We start from the raw sequence: 4801 nt of genomic DNA, 5'->3' as shown, positions 1-4801 counted from the left end.
CTCGCCCCGGCCGCGGCTCCCGGCCCGAGCGCGCACGCGCACGCGGAGCCGCGTCCCCAGCCCCCACCCGGCCGACGGACCCGCCGCGCCCACCCCCCCCTCCACCCAGCCGCCCGAGCGCGCCCGCCCGCCCGGACAAAGACCCGCGGCCGCCTCGGCCCGGATTGCAGCACGCCGGGGGCGCGCGGTGCGAGCGCAGTCCCGGCCCGAGCGAGGAGGGGAGCGCCAGCCCCACTGCCCGTACAGCCGGCGGCTCTCGCCCGGCGCGAGGCCGGAGGCCGAGGGGCCCGCCCGCCCGGAGGAAGCGGCGGCGGCGCGGTGCTGCAGCGCGCCCCGGGCCGGGAACCTACCTGGGGGAGGTGTAAACCGGCGGTGGCAGCGGCGGAGCGGCGAGGGCGAGGGGCCTGTGCTCGCAGGGTGGACGCGGTCTCGGCGGTGGCTGCGCGTCGCGCCGCCGGGTTTTATAGGGCGCCGCCGCGGCCGCTCGAGCCATAAAAGGCAACTTTCGGAACGGCGCGCGCTGATTGGCCCCGCGCCGCTCACTCACCGGCCTCGCAGCACAGTGCAGCATTTTTTTACCCCCTCTCCCCTCCTTTTGCAAAAAAAAAAAAAAATGAGAGAGAGAGAGAGAGAACGAGCCGGGCTGGGAGAGAGCGAGAGCGAGATTGAGGAAGAGGAGGAGGGAGAGAGTTTTGGCGTTGGCCGCCCTTAGGTGCTGGGTCCGTGGGCCGCCGCCCCGCTGGGCAATGCCTGATCCGGCCCCTCTCGTGTTCTCCACCCCAGGACCCTCCGGGTGTGGGCATCACATGAGCAGTGAGCGCCCCGGTGGGCAAGGGTCAGCATGGATGTGAGGGTCCCCGGTTTCTGTGGGTGCATGCTTAAGGAGCAGTTGCAGGGGAAGCATTGGTCCACTTTAACTCCACTGCCCAGAAAGCCTGGACTGGGGAGATGGAGGGGCCTCTGGCTGGGGGTGCTCAGCCTGCTAACTGAGGGGCATTACTACTCAGACACCTGGGGCAGGAGGGTATGGTGTGGTGTGGGGGAGCCAGGGGGCTTGTGGCCACTTAACGGGGTTCTCAGGCCCCAGAGACAGGACAGGCATCCAGAGCAAGAGGCTGGAAATTCCCTGTGAAGAGGGCCCCAAGCCTCCCCCTGCTGCAGGCCTGGCCAGAGGTGGGCTCTGTAGAACAGAGAAACTGTTCCCATGGAGCCAGGCTGCCTCCAGGAGCTGCCTGGTCACACCCAGCCGAGCCGTTAGCCCATGACCCAGGCAGCTGCTGGGCGAAGGCAGGCAGGGCTGCTCAGCACAGCTCTGGGGCCCACCATCCATCGTCTGTCTGTCATGGGCAGCCACAGCTGAACTTCTGTCCTGGACCATCTGGAGCCTGCCAAGGACCCTTAATGCCCCAGAGATGAGTTAGCTCGAGGGGGGCGGGGTGGCAGGGATAGTAGTTGAAGACCTGCTGCCCCCAGAGGAGACCCTCTCCTTGTCACCCTTTCCTGCCCTGGGTCCCTCCACCAAACATTGGGCAAGATCTGGGTGCCCGGGAGTGTTCTGGGTGGTTCCTGCTCTGAGAGCTGCCAGTCTGGCAGGCAGAGCCTGTACCCAGATGGTGGCCAACGATGATAATGTGTGGCAGACAGAAGCCCAGGGCTTGGGGGACCCCAGAAAGACGTCTGGCTCAGCCTAGAAGACCGTGCACCTTCTGGGAGGTGGTGACAGGAAGCTGAATTTTCACACAGAAGATGGAAAGGGTGGTCTAGGTAGGGGCACTGGCCTGCAGCCACTGGTCTGTCTCTGGGCACCCCAGGCCTGCCCAGGGCTTTGCTGCATATAGTAGGTGCTCACAAGCTGTGTGTTGAAACCAGTGACCCTGTAATCCATATATGGATGTCCAGTCTGGTCCTGCCCACCATGGGTGGCTGGTAGCAGGGCACTCCGGAGTTGCAGGGGCCACAGCTGGGTGGGAAGGGTGACCGTCCCCCAGCACACAACAGAACCCTCAGACTCAGAGCCACACGCGAGCATCCCCAGAGCACTGCATGCAGCTCTCCGATCACCGCTCCGGGCTTGCGGGAATGTTCCCAGCCCGTCCACTCCCTGCCTCCCCGGGAACTGCCCTGGCCCTGGCCTTGTATCTCTCAGTCGTGGGCATCTGGCCAGCGAGCTGCCCTGGGGCCTGCCTGCCCTGCAGTTCAGGGGCTGGGAGCGACCGTCTTTCTGCCTGCTGGTGAGGGCTGCTTGGGGCTGTTCACTGAGCCTGGAGGAGTGCTGGGCAGGCTGGGTCTAGGGCTGCAGGGCCAGGGACGGGAGGCCCTAGGACGGTTCCAGGCAGCTACGTGGGGTGGAGAGCCGACCTGCTCCCCAAGCAGGACCTGTGCTGCCACCTCACCTCTTCTCCACCAGGGATGGGCCGAGGTGCAGGAGCACCCGCCCAACGCGACCTCAGACTGGAACACTCGTGGCCCTGCGTCTGGTCGGCAGCAGCCCTCCTGCTGCTCTCCCAGGCATCCTTCAAGGCCCGTCCCGGAAGGCCCCTGTTGGGGGTGGGGGAGCCCTTGGGCATCTGCAGCCTAGACCGCCGCCCTCCCACTTAGGACCACTGCGCTCGGCCGGCCTCCCCCTCCAGACTGTGAGCCCTGGCATCTACCTCCTCCCACCGCACCCTCCCTGGGGCCCTGTGCTGGTGAATGGACAAGTGACTCCTTGGGTATCCTCAGGCCTCTGAAGGGACACTGGGAAGACAGAGGCCTGGGATGGGGGCTGGGCTGCAGGCCTGGGGGGAGGGGAAGAGAAAAAGAGGAAGTGGGGCCTGCCAGAGGAAGGGGGAGGAGACGTGCCGGAGAGGAAGTGAACAGGTTCTGCGCTTGGGAACTTTGCCCTTGCAGGGAGATTTCCAAGCTGTCACTGGGGCCGGCATACAGCCCCCCAGCCTTAGCCTGGCTCAGCCAGTGGGGACTTCACCTGCTTTCTGGTGCTTTTTTCCTCTTGCGGTTCCCCCACCCTGCAAGGCGTCCAAGCAGGGGACACTTAGAGTCCTCCCAAAGGACCACTCCCTGGCCCTCTCTAGAGAAACAGCTACCCAGCCACCTGGCCCTGGGTATTTGAGCCCCACGGCTGCGCTGCCCAGTGAGGACCCCAAGCTCCACTTCGCAGAGGAAGAAACTGATGTGTGGCTTCTGGACTCTTGGATCCAGGAGGGTGGAAAGGCTGCACCCAACAGGTGCTCGGTGAGGGCTAACTGAGGAATTGAGGGCATGGAACCCTGTAGCAAACACATGTCCCCTTTACAGATGAGGACACTGAGGCAGGACTGGAGTCCAGCGTGAAGGACACTAGGTGCGGTGCCCCAGGGAGCCTCACACTGCCCCTCCCTGGTAAAATGCCCCCTGGAGTGCTCCCAGGGACTGGGTCCAAAGGCTGTTCCAAAGTCTGAGTTCTCGGGTCCCACTTCCCTCCTCAGTGCTTATCTCCTGGGGGCCAGAGAGAATAGCCACCAGCCTTTGGTCACACAGCAGTGGGTCCTGAGGCCCCAAGCCTGCAGTCTCCTGTCACCTTTTTGCACTGCCCTCCTCCCCTGTTCCTAGGATAGTCTCAAAAAAAGGAGATTCTGGACCTCAGCATTCCTGAGGGACTGGGCTTGGGTTTCCTGTGCCCCCTGCTCAACTTTTCCTATGCCTCCGGGCCGGCTCTTTGGGATGCCCCCTCCAGGAAGCCTGCATGATTTCCTCCTTCTGCTACCATAAGACCATAGGACAGTAGCTTTCCTGCCCAGGGGAAACAACCCAGCGGGGATCACACAGCAAGGGCACAGCCAGGAGCCAAACCTCCAGGATCACAACTGCCCTTGCATCCAACACGCCAGCACCAACCAGCCAGGCATGCTTCCAGAGTGGAACAGCACCAGGCACTGTTTTGAGCAACACCCTGCAGAAAGCAGGTGTGATCCTGGAGACAGACCTCAAATGAGAGAGCAAAAGAGAACTCCTCCGCTGTGCCACCTACGAAGGAAAGCAGTAGGTTTCCTCAGGAAGGAGGGAGCTTCTTAAAGGGCAGTCAGGGAGCCCCCCACCGCACCCTGAGGAGGTGAGCAGCCAGCGGAAGGGGGCCCCGGAGGCAGGAAGGCTGGGCTGGGCAGCAGCCAGGGCCTCCGTCCCCACCCAGGCCTGGCCTCTGGCCAGAGTCTCCCAGGGCCTCAGCCGGCCTCGGGCTACCCTGCTCTCCGAAAGTCATCCCCCCAGTGGGGGATCCCCGCCCTGGAGAAACTGGGAACTTCTAATACTTCTTGGGAGAGTTTTTAAAAATCCTTAAAAACTACCCCGTCTCTCTTCCTGTGCCCCAGGGCGCTCTGAGAAAGGCCGGGCCCTCCTGGGAAGTTCCCAGCCTTGCTTACTTGAACTTGATTGAATTTTCAGAAATAAAAAACAAGGTTCCCTGGGCTCCCCCCTCTTCTACACGCACCAGCTGAGCCCGTTCTTCTTGCCCCAGACCAGCTGCTGGGAGGGCTTGCTGTCCCCAGTCCCCAGAGGAGAACCCCAGGCGACCCACACAGACCCCGAGTGTTGACAGGGAGCCGGACCCTGGGACCTGAAGACACCTCCCAACTGGGGGGTGTGGGGAGGCTGGGGCGTCCTGGCCTCCCCCGCAGTTGTCCTGGGAGGGTCTTGAAGCCCACTCATCACCACAGCTCTCCCGGAGCAGCTGGTGACCTGCAGACCAGGGCCTGAGAAGCCAGGCAACACAGGTCCGATCAAGCAGGGTGGGGTCAGCTGCAACTTCAAGGCCAGGTGGGATTCTGGA

At 63.5% G+C, this 4801-nt stretch overlaps 1 protein-coding gene across 1 annotated transcript in view; it reads right to left on the bottom strand.

Annotated features, from left to right (window-relative positions):
* The window catches only part of ACTB (actin beta), a 3782-nt gene extending 3336 nt beyond the window's left edge, over positions 1–446 (bottom strand). Inside the window, exon 1 of the mRNA XM_021680249.2 lies at positions 351–446. The gene's annotated coding sequence lies outside the window, so the exon portion shown is untranslated. The remainder of the gene's footprint in view (positions 1–350) is intronic.
* Between the last annotated feature and the right edge of the window lie 4355 nt (positions 447–4801).

This window comes from Neomonachus schauinslandi, chromosome 5 (assembly GCF_002201575.2).
Source record: "Neomonachus schauinslandi chromosome 5, ASM220157v2, whole genome shotgun sequence".
Lineage (NCBI taxonomy): Eukaryota > Metazoa > Chordata > Mammalia > Carnivora > Phocidae > Neomonachus > Neomonachus schauinslandi.
Note: the sequence above shows the minus strand (reverse complement) of the source record. Positions and strands in the feature narration are given on the sequence as shown.